Here is a 24,534-nt window from a genome sequence, read left to right on the forward strand (position 1 = left end):
AACACATTTCGTCCCTATATGGGACTTTATCAAGGGTAAATGGTAGTGTGTATCACATTACGATCCTTTATAGTGTGTCCCTTTGTCAGAAATCCTATTTGTGCGGTAAAAGCGCCCCACTTCCGGGTATCGTCAGCCGCGCATGCGCGGTGGTGTGCTGTCATCAAAGCACCGCAGAGTGTGAGTCATCTGCCTGTGGACAAGTATGTATTAGGGAACTCCGGTGTGTTCCACTATAATGTGTCTCCAGTCTCCTATAGCTGCTGGTTATATCTATTCATAGAAGAGTCTCCACTTGTGGCGGCGGCCATCTTTGGTGGGACATTCTTAATGGGAAAATAGCTATACTTCAGTTTTAGTGTGTGAACATGTGTCAAGATGAGGGCGGCCATCTTTGGTTGGTCCAAATGGATCTGGTTACACTAGAAACTTCTGTGATTGTTTCTGATGCCATTGTAATTGTTCAATCATAATAAAAACTTGGTGGAAACATCTCACTTAGGTATGTTGTGTAGTATACCCTGTTGATGACACCTTGCAGGATATAGGGTATCTATTAAACCCAAAAAAACAAACAGATGGGGTCACGTTTGTGATTAGTTGAACAAAATAATTTGTATTCGCAGTAAGTTTAGCTGTCTCATGAGTAATGTTGGGAAAACAAAAGGGTGAGTGGGGGGGGAAGAGGTGAAGCCTTCCTCTAATGTATTATGAGTGAGACTGATGAGTACCAATAATTTAATAATTAAATTAATGTGTGATACTAGTAAAGTATTAGATGGAGGTGTGAGTAAGATAGATTAATGGGTATAGTATAAACAAGATACGCAAAACTGTTATTGTCTTCATATATAGTGCCATGAAATGTAATTTGGGGAGGTTTATTGATGTAAAACTCTAATGAGACACTTCAGTTTAGTTGGTATGATTCTAATGCCTACAATGACTCTTATCAGAGGATGGGGGGGGATTCTGTTGCATTGTCTGTCCAGGGTACAGATAATTGAGGAAAAATTGGAGAGTAGGGACCTATGGGTCTATTTTAAGACCTCGGTGCAATGTCTGTAGGTCATAGATCCATCTGCTCTCTATCCGATTTATCTTATCTAATTTGTTCCCACCTCTCCAGTTGTAATGGATCCAGTCAATTGCCACAAATTTCAGGCCTGTCGGGTTGCAGTGATGTATTGTTTTAAAATGTTCTGAGATGCTATGGTTCTCAAATGCTTTTGTTATATTTCTGATGTGTTCATTTATGCGAACTTTCAGGATTCTGATAGTGCGTTCTACGTACTGTAGTCCACAAAGGCATTCCATTAAGTAAATCACATTATCACTATCACAGGTAATTGTGTTTCTAATTGTAAATTCCTTACTAGTTTGATAAGATTTGATCGAAGTTGTTGGTCTTGTGCTAATTTTTTACAATTACTACACCTCCCACAGTGGTAGAAACCCTCCCTTGTTTTGGACACATCTAGAGTCGTCTGTATGGCTCCCCTGTCTTGTTTAAGATGGTTGTGAACTAGTCTTTTCTTAATGTTAGGGGCTTTGCGGAAAACTATATCAGGACTGTCTTGTAATATGGTCTTAGGGCTGATGTCCATCTGAAGAATATTCCAGTGCTTATTCAGTATATTATTTACCTTCCTAGAGGCACCTGTAAATTCAGTCACAAAATATACCTTCTCTTTCGCTGTTGTGGGTTGTTTGGAGGAGTAATTTAGTAGTGTCTCACTAGGTTTGGCTTCTAGAGCCTTAAAAGCTCCTACTTCTCCCATATGGTAGTTTTTCTCTTCAAATTTCTGTTTCAAGTCATTACTCTGTTCTATGTAATCTGATAAACTGGTACAGTTGCACCTAAGTCATGTGAACTGTAGGGACACTCTTTAACCAGCTAGGATGGTGGTTGCTGTATGCCAAGATATAGCTGTTAACATCCACTTGCTTATAATATGTTTTGGTGTGTAATTTGGAATCTTTGACGAAATTCTCCAGATCCAAAAACTCAACCTTGGTCTTACTGTGAATGGAGGTGAATTGTAAATTTCTGTCATTCTCATTGATAAATGGTCAGGAAATGTAGAAGAGATGTCTCATCCCCTCTCCAGATGCATAGCACATCATCTATATACCTCTTCCAGAGGACCAAGTTTGCCTCAAGCTCCGCATTGGCCCAGATGTTGATGTCCTCCCAATGGCTCATGAAGAGATTAGCATAGCTCAGTACGAACTTGGTCCCCATCTCTGTCCCCCTCTGCTGTAGGTAGAAATTCCCATCATACCACATATAATTATGGGTTAGAATGTATTCTATACCTTGGAGAATAAAATCAATTTGCTCTTTCTCTAATTCCCCATCCTGATTTAAGAAGTATTGCACACTGTTGAGCCCCTGTTGGTGGTCAATTATGGTATAAAGTGAGGTGACATCACTGGTGACAAGACAGAGGTCATCACCCCACTCCACATCTTGTAGGACATGGAGGACTTGGGTAGTATCCCTAAGATAAGACTTTTGTTTTTTGGACATAACCTTGCAGGAAATGATCAATGTATTGAGAAAGTGGTGAAGTGATGGAGTTTATACCTGATGTGATCACTCTGCCAGGGGGATGGGTTGTGGTTTGTGGATTTTGGGTAGATGGTAAAAGACCGGAATCACTGGGTTGGGTGTGTTAAGAAAATTGTACTCATGTTTGTTTAGTATCCCTAAAATCTTCCCTTCATTTAGTAGGTATTGGAGTTCTTTCTGAAAATTGTTAGTCGGATCACTCTTCAATTTCTGGTAGGTGCTAATGTCATTCAGGATTCTATGTGATTCATCATCATAATCTTTTTTATTTAGAATGACTATCCCGCCGCCTTTGTCGGCGGGCTTAACTACTATTTCTTTGTCCCTCTCCAGCTCTTTCAGGGCCTTCCATTCTCCTTTTGATAGGTTGGGGCATTTGCATCCTCATTTCGGATCTAATTTCTTTATGTCATCTAGAACGGCTTTCTCAAAGGTTTGGATAGAGCAACCTTTCATGTGACTTGGATTAAAGGTGGACTTCGGTTGTAAGCCTGTGTGTTTGCATTTGTCTTGTTCTGTGTTTTTCTGTATGCTCTTGTTTTTGTCCCTGAAGTACTTTTTCAAACTTAGTTTCGTAGTGAAGTTTTTTACATCCAGGTAAGTGTTAAATTTATTGAGGCTATTTGTAGGGGCGAATTTCAGACTCTTATTCAAAAGAGTGATCTGGGGTTCAGTAAGTGTGATGTCACTCAAATTGAAAATGCCTAATGGTTCTCTGTCTGGGAGTTTGTCTTCTCTAGCCTGCTTTTTTTTGCCCTCCCCGGCATCCTCGTCTCATATATCTAGCTTCCTTTTCATAGTGATTCCCATCCTTGGTTCTATCTTGCTGTTCCCTAGTTCTAAAAAAACAATCTCCCCATCTGTTGCTACTGCTTCTTGGGGAATGGTGTCAGTAATGGTATATGTGGTGCCTGTAGTTGTCTGTGTGTTGGATTCTTGTCCGAATGTCCTGGCGGTGCTTCTGAAGAGATCTTGCCATCCCCGTTCAAATGACCGATGGGCTAAAACTGACAAGTGATCGGGATTGTCTTCTGGGTCATCTAGTGAGTAAATTGAGAAGCTATTTTCTGTTAATTTTCTATCATTGACTGTCAGCTGGCTATGAGTAGAAAGGTCAAGGAGGTCAGCAATGTCTCTATGCATCTCTGAAGATGTGTACAATCTCTTCATATATCGTTGGTAAGTTAAATTTAACTCCCACCCACCCTGTCCTCTGATAAGAGTCATTGTAGGCATTAGAATCATGCCAACTAAACTGAAGTGTCTCATTAGAGTTTTATATCAATAAACCCCCCCAAATTACATTTCATGGCACTATGGGCCTGATTCAGATGTTCCCCCACTGCGCATGCGCAACCATAAACGTGACTCCATCTGTTTGTTTTTTTGAGTTTAATATATGCCTTATATCCTACAAGGTGTCAACAGCAGGGTATACTACACAACATACCTAAGTGAAATGTTGCCACCAAGTTTTTATTATGATTGAACAATTACAACGGCATCAGAAACAATCACAGAAGTTTCTAGTGTAACCAGATCCATTTGGACCAACCAAAGATGGCCGCCCCCATCTTGACACATTTTCACACACTAAAACTGAACTATAGTTATTTTCCCATCAAGAATGTCCCACCAAAGATGGCCGCCACCACGAGTGGAGTCTCTTCTATGGATAGTGTCAAAGCCGGATAATCAGCTGAGACAGAATGTGTTTACAATTGGAATCTGTGTGATGCCATCTCACGAATGGCGACAAGACTCCATCTTAGAAATAGATCACACAACGCCATTTTATCAAAACCACAGAGTAACATTCTTCCCCAGACACATACCGACAGTGTTTAACATACATAAAAATGACTTATTAGCATTAGAACACTTTTTAGTAATCCTTCCAGAAATTATGCCCTGATGTACACAAAGCCCATTCTAGAGGCAACCTTGATACCATAGCAAACACAGTATACAAGGAAAACAACTAACAATACACCAGAATACTGTGAGTGTTTTACATACAAATTGGGAATCCCTGTATATAGACAAGTATAGTTGTGGCAACTGTAATATAACCCAGACATTGATCTACACAATTGAATTTGTCTGAATCCTAAACAGGTTTTAGTCTCACTACCAGACAGAATGGCCCCAGCTTCACAGCTGGGGGTCTCCACCTTGTTTGAGAAGTGAAGCTCACTGCCCATAACACATTTGCATTGCAGTTTGAAAATGTTAGTAAGGAATGAGATATATATATATATATATATATATGTTAAATCCATCATAAATAGAATCTTATGCATAAACACTGCACATTACGCACAGTTGCGCTGCTAACATGAGGCACAGTAGCGAATGCACAATATCCTGCATGCGAATGCTGTTTATTAGCTGCATGCGTGCACATCTGCCCCAAATCAGATAAACCTAACTAGTGTATTTTACCAAACTCCTAATACTTACATAATGCACACTCACATAAAAGGTTCCATAGCCTTAAAGTATAAGATCCAAGTTTTATTCATTTATTACAAATGCTGTGAAATAAAGGCTATTTTGGTATCTAAGGTTTAATACGTGATAAGTAAGCCGTGTTTGGTATTATACTGATCTCCACTTTCTCAACAGCTTCCCGGTATCATCGGTGTGAAGATCACAACATGCATTCTCAACTTATGGACCATAGAGATATAAAGCACCAAAATGTATTTTGTGAAACCAACAGCCTAGATTTGCATGCAGGGGAAATAGAGGAGGCAACAAGCTGTTAGAGGCTGTTCTGTGTCCATTTGAACCAACCTGTTAAATGCCCTGTAACAAATGCACCCGCACTGGGAACCAATGGGATCAGCAACAAACTCCTCTATTGTGTTGTCTGTTTCTGTGAGGGTATAAATGTGTGTGTTGTGACCCCAGTCTGGAGTCTTCTTGCTGATTGACGGAGGTTTCTTGCTGATGCTGGTATCTGGTCCAGAGCGCGTGTGTATGTATGACTGTATCTTACATCTAGTCAAGAATAAAAATAAATGAACTGCGCTAGGTATGTCTGTACAGCTGCTCAATTAAAAAACATCAAGTATGGAAAGGGAAAACGAGCGCTTGTTAAAACTAGATCAGGGAAAACAAAAAAAATTAAACAATAAAAAAAAAAAAAAATTATATGGACAAACAAACAAACAAATGAACAAACATAAAACACTGAAACCATATGTTTAAGCTCTTTTATGAAAAATTGATGGCAGGTCCAAGCAAGCGTGCAGTGGTATGTTAAATCCAATGCGACCTAGCTGTCCCTACCTTAATCTGTGGCTTCTAGTGCTGGCAGCGTGTTGAATTGCCTGCACTGCACAGGAAGCTGCACGAAGTGTAAGTGGGGTAGCGGTGGTTGTGAGTAGCGGCACAGGATGACGTCAACAAGTCAGGAAGATCGTCAAGTTGTAGTCCAGTAATGCTCCACTGTTCTTCCTCCACACTATCTCAGGGGTCCAACGCGTTTCGTACCTGCCTAGGTACTTTTTCAAGGATAGTTTCCTTCTCTCTGGTTACTTCCTTTTATAGGGAAAACTTTATTAACCAATAAAAAAACCGGAAGTGGTCATCATAAAAATGGCCGAAAAGAGCGGTAAGCTCATGGGCCAATGTTAAAACATGTGGTTTCACAAAAAATAATAAATAAAAAATAATATAATAAAAAAATAGGACAACATTGAAGACGAACATACAACATATAGCTAAAAGATAAAAGTGAAGAAGGGGGGATATTTCTATAAAAATACATTAAGCTCAATATCTACATTAAGTCCCAATGGCTGTAAAGTTTTTAATGAATAAATCCATTTGGTTTCATTTCTTTTTAGTATGTCTACTATATTGCCTCCTCTCCAATGGGGGGCAATTTTTTGTATGCCAACAAATTTCAGGCCAGATGGATCTTGATTATGTTTCTCCAGAAAATGTTGAGACACACTTTGCGTTTTTAATCCTTTTTTTATATTATATATATGTTCGGAAACTCGAATTTTTAGTTGTCTTTTAGTTTGCCCTACATATTGATACCCACATGGGCATTCTAAAAGATAAATCATACCTTCTGTGTTACACGTCAATTGATTTTTGATTCTGTACTCTTTCTTGTCTTGGTTTGAAATGAATTTGGTAATTGGTCTTGTATCTGCTTTTTGGTTTTTGCACCCCTTGCATTGTAAACAAAAATGAAAACCTGGTGTTTTGGTAGTTCTTTGTTCTTGTTCTGCCACTGTAATATAACTATTGGTTAGTTCCTGTTTAAGACTTTTTGCTCGTCTGTAGATTATTTTAGGTTTAGGAGAAATTTGTGTATTGAGATCTTTATCTAATAGAAGTATGTGCCAGTATTTTTCTAAAATCTGTTCAACTTTTTTGTGATCTGTACTAAATTGGGTAATGAAACTAGTAGTGAATTTATTTGTTCCGACATCATTTGATTTTGGTTTATATTGAATCAATTCATTCCGATTCAGTTTAGATACTTTCATTATTTCTTTTTGTAAGAAAGTTTCTTTATATCCCTTCTGTATAAATTTTTCTTTCAATATTTCACTTTGTTCTAAAAAGGTGTTTTCTTCAGTACAGTTTCGTCTAATCCTACGTAATTGGCCCCCAGGAATATTGTGGATCCAATTGCGGTGATGATTACTGCTATAATGTAGCATATTGTTTCCATTCAATTTTTTAGTATGGCATCTAGTTTGAATGTTGTTGTCTTTTATAAAAATTTCCAGGTCGAGATATATGACCATCTCTTTACTGTAGGTAGTAGTGAATTCAAGATTTAAGCTCAATATCTACATTAAGTCCCAATGGCTGTAAAGTTTTTAATGAATAAATCCATTTGGTTTCATTTCTTTTTAGTGTGTCTACTATATTGCCTCCTCTCCAATGGGGGGCAATTTTTTGTATACCAACAAATTTAGCTGCGTACGCAAATACTGCAGCACCCCTCTAAACACAGGTTCTATCAACAGAGGAAAAACAAACTTTTTTCCTCTCTTGTCCCTGGATTCTAATCAGCGCTTCCTCTACACAATAACTGGCAGTACGCTCTCAGCAACACTGTGGTAATGAAAGACTAATGCGTCTCCCAAAAGGCGCCTCCACCCTTTTGCTGAGAGATGACTGACCGAGTGTTATCGTGTATCAGATAGTGTGGTAAACCGATGAGCCCCCACTGTTGAATTCGTCAATAAACCTTTTAATATATTCCTTCCTATAAACCTCTAAGATTCACCTGCCTAGAACCTCTAAGACAAAACCCTGCCTAAAACCTCTAAACAGAACGCTAATTGCATACACAGTTTAACCGCAAATAAAGACAGGAGTGGAATCTGTGTTTCCAACGCACAAGTATTATTCAGGTAAAAGTACAGTCAGTTACACGCAATCTATACATACACAAGTTAGGCGTAAAAGGAAATAATACAGACCCAAGTACGGTTATACATACGCTGCGCCTCTGGACCCAGAGATAGACTTCTGACTAGATATCCTCAGTTCACCAAAAATTCAGCATGAACTGGCAAACCAGTGTTCGGACACATGTATTTATTCCCCCCACACTGAAACAGGACAAAGGGGGAACTTCCTGCTGATCTCATTGGTTCCCAGAGGAGAAGCATTTGTAACGACACATTTAACAGGTTGTTTCAAATAGACTTTCCCTGCCTCTAACAGCCGGAGTCTTTCTGGTAACGCCTCCTGTAACATTCCATCAACTAAACATTTTGTTGCTTGTAAGTTCTGCGATCCGTAACTTGAGTTTGCATGATGCGATCTCTCCACCGATAACACCGGAATTCTGTAAAAAGCGTACGCATCAGAACGAAACCAAACACACCTTGCTTATCATGTATAATACCTTAGATATCAAAAACCTCTATTTCTTAGCATTTAAACTAACTTAACCAACTTGAATCATACAATTTGATGCTAATGGAACCTTGTGTGCGAATATGTAGTGTGTGAGTATCCGGGGTTTGATATAAGGACGCTAGTTATTAATGGGTGAGATTTAAGTGCATAATTTCTCATACACGAAGTGAACATCCAGCAGTGTGGATGGCTGAGGGTTGTAGTTCTACATGCCCTCTGTCAGCAGGCCCCCACCTGTTGTGTGTTCAAAGGAAAACAAAACCTTTTGTTCTCACAGACTCTTGTGTGAAGTGCAAATGTATTACCACCTCAAGCTGTGGAATCTGGGGCCATCCTGTCTAGGATTCAGACAAATCCAATTGTGTAGATATTATATTACAATTGCCACAACTATACTTTATCTGCATCCAGGGATTCCCAATTTGTATGTAAAAATACCCATTGTCTCTTCTTATTTACTTTTACTCAGAAAGCTTGTTTTTCCAGTTGCACTTGGTAGGTTAACAAAAACATTGCCATCTGTTCTTAGCTCCTGAGTTATAACTTGAATTGACGCTGACCACAAAAATGGTGTCTTGCGATCTCATTTCCAAAATGGAGTCTTGCGGCCATTCGCAAGATGGCGTCGCCGCGATTACATTTTAAACTGAACTTGTCACAGCCAATTATTCAGCTTCGACAGGACCTTCACATGCAAGCCCGCTCCCAGCTTCTCCTGTTATAGATGATTTGGGTAGATAATCACATATAATTTTAACAGAGACATTTGTTCCTGCAGACAACACCAACAGGATACAATTATTTACTACACTTACCCAAAAGCATTCACCCACTTTCCAAGGGTTTGTTCCTAATGACATGTGAAGTACTGACTGATTATCCTCTCTCTAACCTGCCTTCCCCTCTTTATATTGTCCACATAATGAGATGGTAAAGGGACACCTGGCTCATCACTCTATGCTTCAATATTGGCCAGATCTTCACCATCTTGACCTAAGACATTATTGTGAAGCATACGGCATGCATTTACAATGTCACCCACTTTTGCTTGCTCATAAAGCAATACACCACCTGACATATCTAGACACTTGAACCCGTGCTTCATTACTCCAAATCGTGACCCTCATTGTAATTATGAAAAGTAGGGCCATGTGGGCTCAACAGAGGTGTCATAAGCCATGCTGAATTTTAAATCCACACCATTGTTGTTGTAGTTTGTACATGAGGGATCATTATCCGGTATGGTAAAACTGGTGCCCAGGTGTATTCCCTATTATGTGGTGAATGATTCTAAACAAAGTTGATGCGAACATGTAGTAACTGTGACTAGGAACCAAAAACAATCGGTTTGTAAAAAGCACTGTTCGTTAGAGGTCCTTTAGTAACACACCAGGTATAGCTGAAGGCATTGTTAGAGGTTACACCATGCACTACATACCTAGTGTGCGCTAAGCCATCATCCTGTCATCGCCAAGGAACACCCACTACATTTTCAGCACTACATTGACACCGTAAATCTCCCATTTGCCTCATTTGCAACTACGACTAATGGACGCATGCGTAAGTGCGACATAGATGCATGTGTAGAAGACAAAAAATTGGTTCCACTGTGTCCGACATTGTCAGTGCATGTGACTCAGAGTCAAGCCTGTTGTGTATTACACCTTTCCAGCTGTTGATTGCTTCTTACATTTTTCTAGAAATATTTTTGACAGTTTTTGATTGATATCATTGATAGGTTTCAGATGCTGAAGTTGTTCATCCACTGGCCTTCCTGTTCTAGTGGTGGAGGTTGATGCTGCTGCTAGCCACTTATGCATGGCCTGTGCATTCCCTTTACTCTCTGATGCTTTGGTCCTACAGGGCTCCCATATTCTTCAAGGAAGCCACAAATGGCATGGCCATATCAGGTAGTACTTGATGCAGCCACATCACTCACAATGGTACATTGGTCCTGTTGGGAGAGAGCACTCTGCATTGTCTCTCGGATCCCCTGGAATGCTGGAGATGGATTTTTCAAGAAAAGCAGAAAAGAGGATACCCAAACAGGTGCTCACAAAAATATACACTTAGGAGATATAATCAAATATATACATATCTTGGAATAGAAGTAAGTCTTTATAAAGGTCCTCCTTCATATATCCTGGACGTGATTAAGCAGTTACTTTCCTCATCATGAAATATAAAAAAATATATAGATGTGTAAATAAAATGGAATCACACTGTTATTAATTCAAGAATGGAAAAGATGTGTTCCACACACGAAATGTAGCCACATCGACAATGAAGCGTACCCCACTCACAGAGAAAACACTGTGTTTGTTCCTATAAAAGGTATCTTTAGAGTGGTCCCCAACCAAATGTGTTACAATGGAATGGGAAAAAGGCACTCTGTACCGTTACTCACTAATTAGTGGGCAGGAAGGAATCACATAAAGATATCTTTAATACAAAGTTGTTGGATCAGCGTACCGAACTGCCAAATTAAAGATGTAGGTCTTTCCCATAAAGGTTCCTTTCAGTGTGGTACTTCGTAACACATCTTATCAGATATACACAGTAGTCCGACCAATAATATCCCAGAATACACGGATTAAGGATCCCAAAAAAATGTATTACACTTCATATGTCCCACATATAGGATAAAGAATTTCCAAAAGTGCAGAGATAAAAAAAACATAATACACAAAATTTGTTTATGAAAACCGTCACAACAAGGCAATAAAAATAATGTTTCCATGAGGCAGACAGAGAGCCCGATTCAATCCAGATTATCACAAAATGGGTTCCAAATGACATACCACTGGATCAACTTGAAAAAAATAGATCACACTTCCTTAAGGTTTGGAGATGCAACCTTCAACCCTGTGTGCTACTGCACATGCATGGCATGTCCGTGTGTCTTCAGCTCCATCCTCAATGCAGGAAGGATGTGCCCCTGAGAGTCTCCAGACTATACCTACCATAGAGAAAGCATCATGTAGGCAACACATCCTTGTCAGTTCCACTACACCACCACTCGCTGTACCGCTGCAGTTACAGAGCCAGCATGCATACTCCACTGCTACAAAGTTGACTAAACTCCATCACACACCACTGTCACCTATAACGCATGCAGATTAAAGATACTAAGTACCCAGGTACAGCAACACAGAATTAAAGGATCTGAGTGAGTACAGAAAAGTCCTCCATTCACACAAGTTAGGGGGTTCAGAGAATAATGGTACATAGAAATTCGCTATGCAGTTAAAGCAGGAAAAGTTGTAGAAACTCACTAGTGATCCTGATAACAATCCCAATCCAATGTGGAAAGAGCCATGGGAACAATAGGACTAGTTGTTGAACAGCATGTGTATTCCATAATTCACAGGAAGGTGACAGCCGTGAAGTGTGAATAGCATTACAAATGTCTTATGAAGACAAAAGCCTAATGAGATGAATTAACCTGAGATGTAATCTATATGGCACTAAATTAACCACATGTAAAATATGAATGAATATATAGTTTGGATGCTGTCTGTAGCTTAGCAATTGAGTTTAGTAGGAAGCGTCCAACTAGAGGAGGAGGTTACAATGGCGATGCTGCAAAACCTTACACTAGAGTATGATTTCCTAATAGTTTCTTTGGATTCAGGAGGTTGTGCTTCTGACTGGCTCTGGCTCCTAGTGCCATTGCCGGAGCACATTACTCTCCAACAAATACTATATTAGAGCATGGCATGGCACATTGGCCTTGTCAATCCAAACTCATCTAGTGCTACCTGATTTGACTGGGTCAGTCACTAACAACATATTGGTTCTTCAACCGAGCCAAAGATTTTCTAAAAGAATATCAGTGACATCATCTATGGTCTATGACAGAGTGACATGACTGACAAGTCAAGTGGACCGAGGCAGATGGAGAGAGTGAAATTAGAAGATGGGAGACTGATTTTGAATAAATAACACTCCGGAGAAAGCCTCTTTATACTCAATGGGGAAGTGAATGATATAATCCCTAACACTCTTGAAATGACTACAAGCAATGGCTCTTTTCATTGTATGTCACATAGTTTACTTTAAAGCTCATTTACCCAGGAAGTGACTCTCACAGAGTTGTTGATTGGACCAGTGGCAGCTACTAGCATGGCACTGATTGCTTCTTTATGAAGTAATGAAGGGAGGGCAGGACTTATTTGCAATAATTACTCCAGTTTTAAAACCTCTACCAGGTGCTTTGACAGATATGGTGATAGGAAATAGCTGCTGGAGAATCAGGAAACCCAGAACTTGCTGGTGGGAATTTTTTAGGGCATTTTTAACAATAAAAAAGGTAAAAAAAAAAAAACTGTTGCAAAGCATATTATATTACAAACAAATTGCACAATCCGAAATAAAAAAAGAGGGGATTCTGTTAAGAATTTCCTCATAGTAGATTAGTGATTTAATATAATATCTAGAGATGTGCGGTTCGGTTTTCCTGAAATACGAATACACCCGAACTTAAGGGTTCCGAGTCGAACTGAGTCAAAGTTCGGAATCACTTTGGGGTTCCAAGTCGAGCCATGTCCCGGTTGAGTTCTGGAGTCAGTTCGAAACTCAGATTTAAAAACCTAACTCGGATTTTGAATTGCATGTACAAAGGTCCAAATTACATGAGTTTAGTTGTTTTATTGATTTTTTTTTTATGATTTTTAATCGATTTTTATAAATTTTAAGGAATCCAAACCCGAACCAAAACCTAAATCCGAACCAGAACACTTGAGGGTGGTTTTGGAAAAACCAAAACATGATGATTAATTAGAACCAAATCCAAAACATGGGCGTTCACACACATCTCTAATAATTAGGGGTGAGCGGGTTCGGATTTCTGAAATCCGAACCCCCCCCGAGCCCCCCCGATCCAAGGCCGATCCGAGTCAGGCTCGACTTTTCCCTCCTGACTCGGATCTGAAATCGAGGCAAAACGTCATCATCCCGTCTTCCGGGTCTCGCGGGTTTTGGATCCTATATAAGGTACCCGCGTCGGCGCCAGTTTCTCACTCGGCTGTGGACAGTGAAGAGGGAGGGTGGGAGTTAGGGCTGGCTGGGCTGTGTAGTGTAGTGTAGTTTTGTAGTGTAGTGCAGTGTAGTGCTGTGCTGTGCTGCGCTGTGCTGCTGTTGTCCATAGGGGCTGTGTCCACTACTTCAAAGTCCATAGGGGCTGGCTGGACTGTGTTATGCAGTCAGTTGTCCATAGGGGCTGTGTCCACTCCAAAGTCCTGTGCAGTGTCCCAGTCCTAAAGGGGTGCTGTAGTGTTGTCCAGGGGGTGCTCTGTCCGTCAGGGGTGCTCCCCCCAAGTGCTAAAAAAAATATATTTTTTCTGTGTTTGTGAATTGTGTGCACTGTGGCTGCACGTGAATCAAGCTGGCTTGTCCGTTAAAGGATGCTGTAACCCCCAAAGGGCACTCCAAACAAAATAAAAAAATATATTTTTTTGTGTTTGTGAATTGTGTGCGCAGTAGCCGCACGTGCATCTACAAAGTAGTGCCAAGCGTGCGCCTGTGTCCCATAAATAAAGGGCCGGCTGGATTGACCGCTAAAGGGTGCTGTAACCCCCAAAGGGCACTCCAAACAAAATAAAACATTTTTTTCTGTGTTTGTGAATTGTGTGCACTGTGGCTGCACGTGCATCAACGAAGGAGCAGCGCCAAGCGTGCGCCTGTGTCCCATAAGTAAAAGGCCGGCTGGCTTGTCCGTTAAAGGGTGCTGTAACCCCCAAAGGGCACTCCAAACAAAATTAAAAAATATATATTTTTTTGTGTTTGTGAATTGTGTGCGCAGTAGCCACAGGTGCATCAACAAAGTAGTGCCAAGCGTGCGCCTGTGTCCCATAAATAAAGGGCCGGCTGGATTGACCGCTAAAGGGTGCTGTAACCCCCAAAGGGCACTCCAAACAAAATAAAACATTTTTTTCTGTGTTTGTGAATTGTGTGCACTGTGGCTGCACGTGCATCAACGAAGGAGCAGCGCCAAGCGTGCGCCTGTGTCCCATAAGTAAAAGGCCGGCTGGCTTGTCCGTTAAAGGGTGCTGTAACCCCCAAAGGGCACTCCAAACAAAATTAAAAAATATATTTTTTTGTGTTTGTGAATTGTGCGCGCAGTAGCCGCACGTGCTCATTAGGGGCCGGCTGGCTCATTTCTTAAAGGGTGGTGTAACCCACAAAGTGCACTAGTCTCCAAAAAAAATAAAAAATTATTTTCTGTGTTTGTGTGCGCCTTAGCCGCACGTATATATCAATATAGCATAAATGGAGGACCAAACTTTCTTCGATAAAAATAAAATAGGGAAAGATCAAGAACCACTTCCTCCTAGTGCTGAAGCTGCTGCCACTAGTCATGACATAGACAATAACATGCCATCAACGTCATCTGCCAAGGCCGATGCCCAATGTCATAGTAGAGGGCACATACAATCCCAAATGACAAAGTTCAGGAAAATTACCTTGAAAAAACATTTAAATCATCTGAAGAGAAACGTAAACTTGCCAATATGCCATTTACGACACGGAGTGGCAAGGAACGGCTAAGGTCTTTCCCTATGTTCATGACTAGTGGTTCAGCTTCACATGACGATGGAAGCCCTCCTCCCGCTAAAAAAATCAAACGAGTTAAGCTGGCAAAAGCACAGCGAAGAACTGTGCGTTCTAAGAAGATATCACAAATCCCCAAGGAGAGTCCAAGTGTGGTGGCGGTTGCGATGCCTGACCTTCCCAGCACTGGACGGGAAGAGGCGGCTCTTTCCACCATTTGCACGCCCCCTGCAAGTGCTGAAAGGAGCACCCACAGTCCACTTGCTGATATGCAAATTGAAGATGTCACTGTTGAAGTACAACAGGATGAGGATACTGGTGTAGCTGGCACTGAGGAGGAAGTTGGCGAGGAGGATTCTGATGGTGATGTGGTTTGTTTAAATCAGGCTCCGGGGGAGACAGTTGTTGTCCGTGGGATGAAAAAGCCCATCACGGTCATGCCTGGGCAGAAGACCAAACATTCCACCTCTTTGGTCTGGCAATATTTCTATCCAAATCCGGACAACAACTGTCTTGCCATATGTACCATATGTAAAGGTGAAATAAGTAGGGGTAGGGACATTAACCACCTAGGAACATCCTCCCTTTTACGGCACCTGCAGCGCGTTCATAAAAAGTTACTGTCAAGTTCAGAAACTTTGGCTAAGACCGTAAGCAGTCCAGGAACACCTAAATCCCTTTTTCCTGTTTTATCCAAGGAATCGGTGGATGAGGAGGATGAGGACGACATCTTGCCTCCGTAGAGCCAGTTTGTGGGTGCCCAAACGAACCAATCATTTCAGCCACAGTCATGTGGCAGACCCTGGCGCTGAAATGATTGGTTTGTTAAAGTGTGCATGTCCTATTTATACAACATAAGGGTGGGTGGGAGGGCCCAAGGACAATTCCATCTTGCACCTCTTTTTTTTCTTTGCAGTATGTACTGTTTGGGGCCTAGTTTTTCAAACTGCCATCCTGTCTGCCACTGCAGTGTCACTCCTAGATGGGCCACGTGTTTGTGCCGCCCACTCATGTCGCTTAGCATAGTCATCCAGCTACCTCGGTGCAATCTTTTGGCCATAAAAACAATATTGTGAGGTGTGAGGTGTTCAGAATAGACTGGAAATGAGTGGAAATGAAGGTTATTGAGATTAATAATTGCATAGGAGCAGAAAAACCCACAAATTCTGTGATTTAAGCTGTTTTTATGCTTTTTTTCAAAAAAATACAGATCCAAAACCCAGAACCCAAAACACGGAAGGGTGGTTTTGGCAAAACCAATCCAGATCCAAAACACGAAGAAAGATCCAGATCCAAAACCAAAACACAAAACACAAAAAGTGGCCGGTGCACACCCCTACTAATAATATGTTTATAATTTACTGTATGCAGCACTGTATAATCTGTATATGCATTACTAACCATGTTTTCTGCTATTGGTGATTTGTATTATGTTTGCTAGTGTAAAGCATTTCCACAACACATTATTAACTTAATTTTAAAAGATTTATTGCATTTTGTCTTAGATTAAACACTTTAGTTTATTAATAATAATAATAATAATAATAATAATAATAATAATAATAACCTTCAAGTCACCCCTGTAGGTCAGATCATCTGTACCTGCCAATGTTTCTCAGGTTGGATGACCATTGTCACTTCCAGTTCCACATGTCTTACTAGTGAACAAGGGTCATTTCTCTTTAGACTTTGATCACAATAAACAGCCAGGCATCTAGTAAAGGCACAAGCAATACTACTGATGTTCTGCTATCATTGCCAACAGGCTTTGTTTTATATCCTATGACTTCCTTTTGGTTACAGCTATAGACACAATCACGTTTATCTCTAACATGCATATACATCAAATGATGCTGTAAATGATGCACTCCCTGACATCCAGCACGAATATCTGTACATGCCATTGGAAAGGTAATGGTTAGTACGTTCCTTATTAAGTGATTTTTCCTTCCACTGAAACAAACTCTTCACTTCCCACATTTGTTATTGTAATGTTATGGTGCGTACACACGGTACGATTAAAATGGATATGAGCGATAACGATATCGATCATATCGTTATCATTTATATCGTGCATTTTCAGTGCCCAACAACCTGCGATGCGAGGGCACATATGGACGATAACGATATCATCCATCCCCCGTGCATGCAGGCCAACTGGTCGATATCGTCCAGGTTACTATAGGGACCCTTGATCGTTGATCGCAGGTCGATGACCATCGTTGGTGGGGTGCTGGATGATCAATATCGTTCAACAATATAATTATCGTTGTCGATCGTCCCGTGTGTATGCACCATTAGTTAAATGTTACAAATGCGTACAAGGCTGTTACAAAGTAGATGGCTGTGAAAACATTTGCCAGGTACTGTACATGTAAACTTAGCATCCTTTGAAAGATTTGCATAAACACTCATATTATGAATAATAATAATCTACAATATGAACGTTACATAGTTCATAATTTAAAACATTATAATGCTTAGCCATTTCTTTTGTATTAAGGGTACTTATATAGGCTCAGATTCACACATAATACGGGCTCCTATTTGTCTTTATTTACAGCCCCTTCCCTTTTTCCACTGGAAACACAATACTTATTTTCCCATGATAACTATGAGTGAGGACAGTATAAGTGAAATGTCTATTAATACTAACTACTCCAAATAATCAAAAAATAGTCAGAATAAATGATGTCACAGTATTGGTAAATAACATTATTATAAAAAAACAATGTAAAACAAAACAGCAAAAAATAGTAATCAAATGTCAGTTACACAGTAGATAAAGATGAACGTAACTGTGACTGAAACACATCTCAACACCGAGTGGTGTAGTGTAGCAACTTTTTCTTTAAACTTTGTGTCTTATTTGCATCACAGATGGTAACGAAACTCAAAGTGCATTACATATGCTAGGCTGTGAGTTTAAAAGCACAGGAATTAGTTTTAAACACTTAAGTTGCAGATGAAGCACATCGGAACTTGTTGTGAGAAAAAGTTGCGCCCGCTGCATTTTAACACTATGGGCCAAATGTATTAGGGTGTCAGTTTTAGTAACAGTACAAACTCGCACCTTCTCGCATTTTTTAAAGATGCAAATTTGTGCTGTTACTCGCAAATTCAATAGCCTGCGAACTTTTCAGCTCGAGGCTACTCCATTTGCGAGGTTAGACGAGTTATTCCCTAGGTAAACCGACACCTTTTAATGCGACTAGCATTAAAAGGTGCGAGTTTTAGATAAGCCATCACAGATTAGTGATATCCGTGATGGCTTTTGTCTCTATTTTTTTTAAAAATGACGTGAGGCTGCCCCCCAAAGCCTTACAGCCCCGGACTTTCTAAAGCCTGTCCTGGTTCTAAAAATACAGGGGACAAAGGACCTCATTCAGAGCCGCTCGCAAAATGCCACCCACAGCTAAATTACCACCCACAGCTTTAGCGAGTGACTAGGTGATGGTCGACGACCATCGCGACCATCGGGGCTTGCGATGAGACCCTTGTGGTAGGGTCTCATCTACCACAAGCCCCAGGCAGCATCCTGCTCTAACAGAGCAGGAAGCTCCCTACTGACATCACTGGTGATCTCAGTAGGGCCGCCTTCAAACAGCTTCGTTTGTCTGGCCACACCCCACCATGACTACAAAACGCGGCGAGCTGTCGATCGACATCAACAGCTGCCCCTTTTGTAGCGAGCCCTGGAGTGAGAGAATTTCTCTCTCGCTCCGGGGCTTGCGCACGTGGTGCGTGTGCAGTGCTCCACCATCGACCCGCTTGCGAGCGCATAGGCGCTTGCAAACGGGTCTGAATGAGTCCCAAAATGCGTAGGAGTCCCCTATATATTAAGAACCAGCACAGGGCTTTGCAGAGCCGGTCCCGGTTATGGAAAATCAGGGGTCAAAACGAGTAGGGGTCCCCTGAAAATTCCATAACCAGCACCAGACTCTTTCTAGGGAGGGGGGGGGATAATGCCACAGCCAGGGAAAACCTTTCATCGGCTTGCCCGGCCAAAGCAATACCCCTGACCGCTAGTCAGCCCAGGCCGGGGATCCCTGGGGAGTTGGGGACCCCCAATAAAGGGGTCCCCCTCTCCAGGGCACCCCAGGCCTAGACTGATAGCCCGCGGCTATCCCCGGCACTCTAGGGCGGTGGGTGCCGGGTTGATAGTGTTAGTGTTTGGTGTAAAGGACGTGATCTATGCATAGGAGGGGTGAGTATGGATTTTTATTTCAGGAACCCCTATGAATTACTTCGGATACTAGGTGAGTATGTGTGACTGTGAGTGTGCAGGTATGTTTTATTAACATTTTACATTCACGGTGTGTGTTTGTTTTTTTACGTATTTCTTTAGTTGTGGAACTACAAGTGTGACCGGGCCCATAATGCCCCGCATGCTGGTATTTCTGGTTCTCCAAATACCAGCATGCGGGGGAGGCTTGCTGGTACTTGTGGTTCTACAACTAAAGACAATATTTAACACTTTATTTTACACCTAACACTATCAACTCGGCACCCACCGCCCTAGGGTGCCGGGGATAGCCCCGGGCTATCAGTCTAGGCCTGGGGTGTCCTGGAGAGGGGGACCCCTTTATTGGGGGGTCCCCAACTCCCTGGGCTGACTAGTAGTCAGGGGTAATGCTTTGGCCGGGGAAACCGGTGAAAGGTTTTCCCTGGCTTGGCATTATCCCCCCGCTAGAAAGATCGGTGCTGGTTTTGGAATTTTCAGGGGATCCCTACTCATTTTGTCCCCTGATTTTCCATAACCAGGACCAGCTCAACAAAGCCCTGTGCTGGTTCTTAATATACAGGGGCCCCATACGCATTTTGTCCCCTGTATTCTTAGAACCAGGTCAGGCTTTATAAAGCCCAGGGCTGGATATGCTTTTGGGGAGGGGGTGCACATCATTTTTTTAAAATTTTAAAACCTTTTACATAAGTACACACCATAGGCGAAACTAGAGATCTGGTAATGGGTGGTCCCAGTTTTAGCACCATGTCAGATATTGCAAAAAAAAACACCAGTGGTGTCCTTCCCCATGGTGTCACCAGGTGCAGGGAGGTATGTTGTGCGCGTGGCGGCAAAAAAGGGGGCGTGGACTCATGAACAGGAGCCGTGGTCACTTGGGAAGGGGAAATTGCCTCACAGCCCGAACCCCAGTGGTCTGGGGTGTGGAAGAAGTACGGATGAGCACTGTGCAGTGCCGGCTCCCTCACACTGTCAGTAGCCGAGTGCTGAATTTAATGCTACAGTGCAGCATCCGGCTCCTGTCACCTTGGTATCACCCCTAGGTGAGTTTTGGGACCCCAGTCAGTTTGAAAGTCTTTTCTTACCTATATGGTGGTTTCTCTGCAACGGGGAACCTCTGAGGAATTTGAGCCTCACTGGACAGCGTCTTCAGTCGGTATTCACTATTCATGTAGGAGATCACATTGTCTGGAAGATGCCTGTTTAGGTAGAAATATAACCCATGTCATCATCATAACCAGATAAATAATATATACTGTAGTAACAGAAGCTTTTGTGCAGGAAAAATGTGAATTTCCCTGATCACTTCTGTGTCTCTCCAGGCTCCCCTGTGTTACTCCAGATCCCCCAATGTCTAAATCCCCAGCCCCTCTGTGGTTCTCCAGGCTCTCTGTGTCTCTTTATCTCCAGGCCGCAACCCCAGTGTGTCTCTAAGCCCCATTTCCCCGGCCCCAGTGTGCATCTCTCAGCCCCAGTGTGCATCTCTCAGCCCCAGTGTGCATCTCTCATCCCCAGTGTGCATCTCTCAGCCCCAGTGTGCATCTCTCAGCCCCAGTGTGCATCTCTCAGTCCCATTCTCCCAGCCCCAGTATGCGTCAGCGTCATTCCCCAGCCCTGTGTTCAGGGGCTGGCTGGCAACTTTTAGCTTGGGGGGCAAATGCATGCAGGCGGCCCTGGCAGAGGAGTAGCGTGTAGCCAGGGTGCCCGAAGAACGTGCGTGCTACGGCGCCCCCCCTCAAATGTTTCAGGGAGGTCGGGTCCATATGGGATTAATGTAAGGTAAAAATAAGGATTAGGGGCAGCCCCCTGTCGTAGTGCCCATATGCAGTGCTCCCGTGTTCCACAGGAGAGAACACCCTTATGCAGGCCTCCAGTAGTGCCCCCAATAGTAATCCCCCCTATGCAGTGCCCCTTGTGCCCCCAGTAGTAAGCCCCTTATATAGTGCCCCCAGTAGTGGTCCCCCCTGTGCAGTGCCCCTTGTGCCCCCAGTAGTAAGCCCCTTATATAGTGCCCCCAATAGTGGTACCCCCTATGCAGTGCCCCTTATATAGTGCCCCCAGTAGCAGTCCACCCCCCCATGCAGTGCCCCCAATAGTGGTAACCCTTATGCAATGCCCCTTAAATAGTGGCCCCAGTTGTCTCCCCCCTATGCAGTACCCCCAGTATTGCCCTTTATATAGAGCCCCCAGCAGTGGTCCCTCGATGCAGTGCCCCCAGTGGTAGTCCCCTCCCCATATGTAGTGCCCCTAGTAGTAGTCCCCTCCCCCCTATGCAGTGCCCCTAACAGTAGTCCCCTCCCCTTGTAGTGCCCCTAGTAGTAGTAGTCCCCCCCCTTGTAGTGCCCCCAGTAGTAGTAGTCCCCCTCTTGTATTGCCCCCAGTAGTAGTAGTCCCCCACTTTGTAGGGCCCCCAGTAGTAGTAGTAGTCCCCCCCTTTGTAGTGCCCCCAGTAGTAGTAGTCCCCCCCTTTGTAGTGCCCCCAGTAGTAGCCCCCCCTTGTAGTGCCCTCAGTAGTAGCCCCCCCTTGTAGTGCCCCCAGTAGTAATAGTCCCCCCTTGTAGTTCCCCCAGTAGTAGTAGTCCCCCCCTTGTAGTGCCTCCATTAGTAGTAGTCCCCCCCCTTGTAGTGCCCCCAATAGTAATCCTCCCCCCTGGTAGTGCCCCCAGTAATCCCCCCCTGGTAGTGCCCCCATAGTAATCCCCCCCTTGTAGTGCCCCCAGTAGCCCCCCCCCAGTAGAGAGAGACTTAATTAAAAAAAAAATCACTTACCTGAAACTCCCGCTCCTGGTCCCGCCGCTAACAGCTCCTCCGGCCGCTTTGCATGGGAGAGACGTCATTACTCATGACGTCTCTCCCATTACCCACTGCGGGAGCCGGAAGATGGATCCCGCAGTGGGAGCAGCAGCAGCCGATGAGAGTCTGACAGACTTTCAGCGGCTGCTGATTATAGCAAACACAGCTGCCAGCTCCGGCGGCTGTGTGTTTGTGCTGTGTAGCGCTGACCGAACTCCATCTGGTCAGTGCTACACATGCGGTGCAGTCTGTGTCACAGTGACACAGACTGCCCGCGGCCCGCATGAAGCGGCGGCCCGGGGAGCACATGGCACCCTGTCCCCCGGCCCAGCCCGCCACTGCCTGTGTTAACTCCAACTCCCCCAGCCCTTTGCAGTCAGCTCCAACCTCCCCCCTAGCCCCCTATGTAGTCAGCTCCAATCCCCCACAGCCCTGTGCAGTCAGCTCCAACCATACCCCCCAGCCCACTGTGCAGTAAGCTCCAACCCCTCCTCCCACCTTAGCCCTGTGCAGTCAGCTCCAATCCCCCTAGCCCTGTGCAGTTAGTTCCAACCTTCCTCCCCAGCCCCCTGTGCAGTAAGCCCCAATCCCCCCTCAGCACTGTTAACAGCTTCAATCCCCCCCACTCAGCACTGTGCACAGCTCCAATCCCCCCTCAGCATTGTGCACAGATCCAACATTTCCCCCTCAGCACTGTGCACAGCTCCAACAATCCCATCCTCCCCCCTCAGCACTGTGCACAGCTCCAACAATCCCATCCTCCCCCCTCAGCACTGTGCACAGCTCCAACAATCCCCCCTCAAAACTGTGCACAGCTCCAATCCCCCTACACCCCCCTCCCTGCAGTCGTCGCCAGCACTTACCTGCTGCTCATCTGTTTTTTTAGCTTGTGTGAAGAGCTGCTGCTGGGTATGCGCAGCAGCTCCCCCGGTGGCCATTTTTTTAAAGAGTACTGGGCTAATGGGTGGTCCTGTGCACCCCCGGACCACCCCCCAGTTTTGCCTATGGTACACACAGAAACATGCACGTATCTCATGGATATGTGCATGTTTCTGTGTCAAAATGACCTGCTCAGGATATACTCGCTAGCCTGAAGCAGGTCTTTAGTTGCGAGTCTAAAACTTGATTGTTTCAATTTGAAAACATCTGGATGCGAGTTTGAGAATGGGGATTTTTAGTAACTCTGAAAAATGCGAGTTTTAGTGAACTGACACCCTATTCCATTGGAGAGTTGTGAAAACTTGCGAGTTTAGCACAAAACTCGCAATTTACCAAAACAGACACCTATTACATTTGGCCCTATGTATATAGATTCAGACTCATTCACACACAAATGTACAAATGTCAAGCATCAAATTGAGTAAGTTATCTAGTAAACTAGATTTGTCGCTTCCAGTTGTTTTATTTTTTGCACATTATATGCACATTTTGAGCGAGACACGGGCCAAATTGCCAGGGACCTGGCACACCATGAGGGGCTGTTTAGTGTGACTGAAGTCACAATGTAAGAGGACTTGTCTGTATTTTTACGTGGTGCAGATTTCTGATTAACCTGGATTAACAGCATAAGTAAAAGACTCCAGTAATTTATGTATTTTATTTGGTTCCTAATAGGAAATGTGAAGTGGAATTTAAGGAATGTGAAAGCTTTAACTTTGTGTCCAGGTTCCAGTTTTAAATCATGTGTACATCATGAAAGCCTTTGTACATGGGGGACATTATTTTATCCTTTTTCTGCCTGGTAAAATGTTAAATTTTTATTCCACTCTAGTGACAGATTAGGATTTTTGTGGTACCATAGTGAAGTAAATGTTTTTTTAACAGACAACTTTCTCATGTATCTATCTTATCTATCTTGGGTCTCACTGATAAGCCGCAAGTTTTTTTTAGTTGTTGAATTGTTCAGAAAAGAATTTCTGTAGTTAGTGCCAATAAGAAATTATGCTTTTCAGGGAACCACTGCCAAATAGACAAATATAACTCTTATTCTGCATATACTTTGTTGCTGAGTTTAGTCGTAGGCGTCGGAACGGGGGGAGGGGGGAAGGGGAAGGCTTGGCCCCTCCAAACTTTTGAAAGGCGTACAGTCAGGGGCTGTGCTTTATAGCAATAGGCTGCACGGCCCCTGCACTTTACAGAGGAGGAGGTGTATGTGCGGTCGCCGCTCCAGGCCCTACGCACCCAGCTACAGGTAAGAGAGAGAGAGAAGGAGGAGGGGATTGCGCAGGGGCGTCGGAATGATTTTTGTTGCCCCCCCCTACATATAATCATTCCAACGACCCTGAGCTTAGCACACAAGTTAGTTTTATGCCACACCGTATCACTGACGAATGTGGAAGTCTTTCTTTGTTATTACTGTATGAGGACATGTATGTCATTTAGGTGTTTCAAAGTAAATGATATCATGTGGTTTACACACTTCCTGGTTGTGAAATAGATGTTGCCCAGATGGGACATTACATCC

This window comes from Taudactylus pleione, unplaced genomic scaffold (genome assembly GCF_031769625.1).
Source record: "Taudactylus pleione unplaced genomic scaffold, aTauple2 ptg000172l, whole genome shotgun sequence".
NCBI lineage: Eukaryota > Metazoa > Chordata > Amphibia > Anura > Myobatrachidae > Taudactylus > Taudactylus pleione.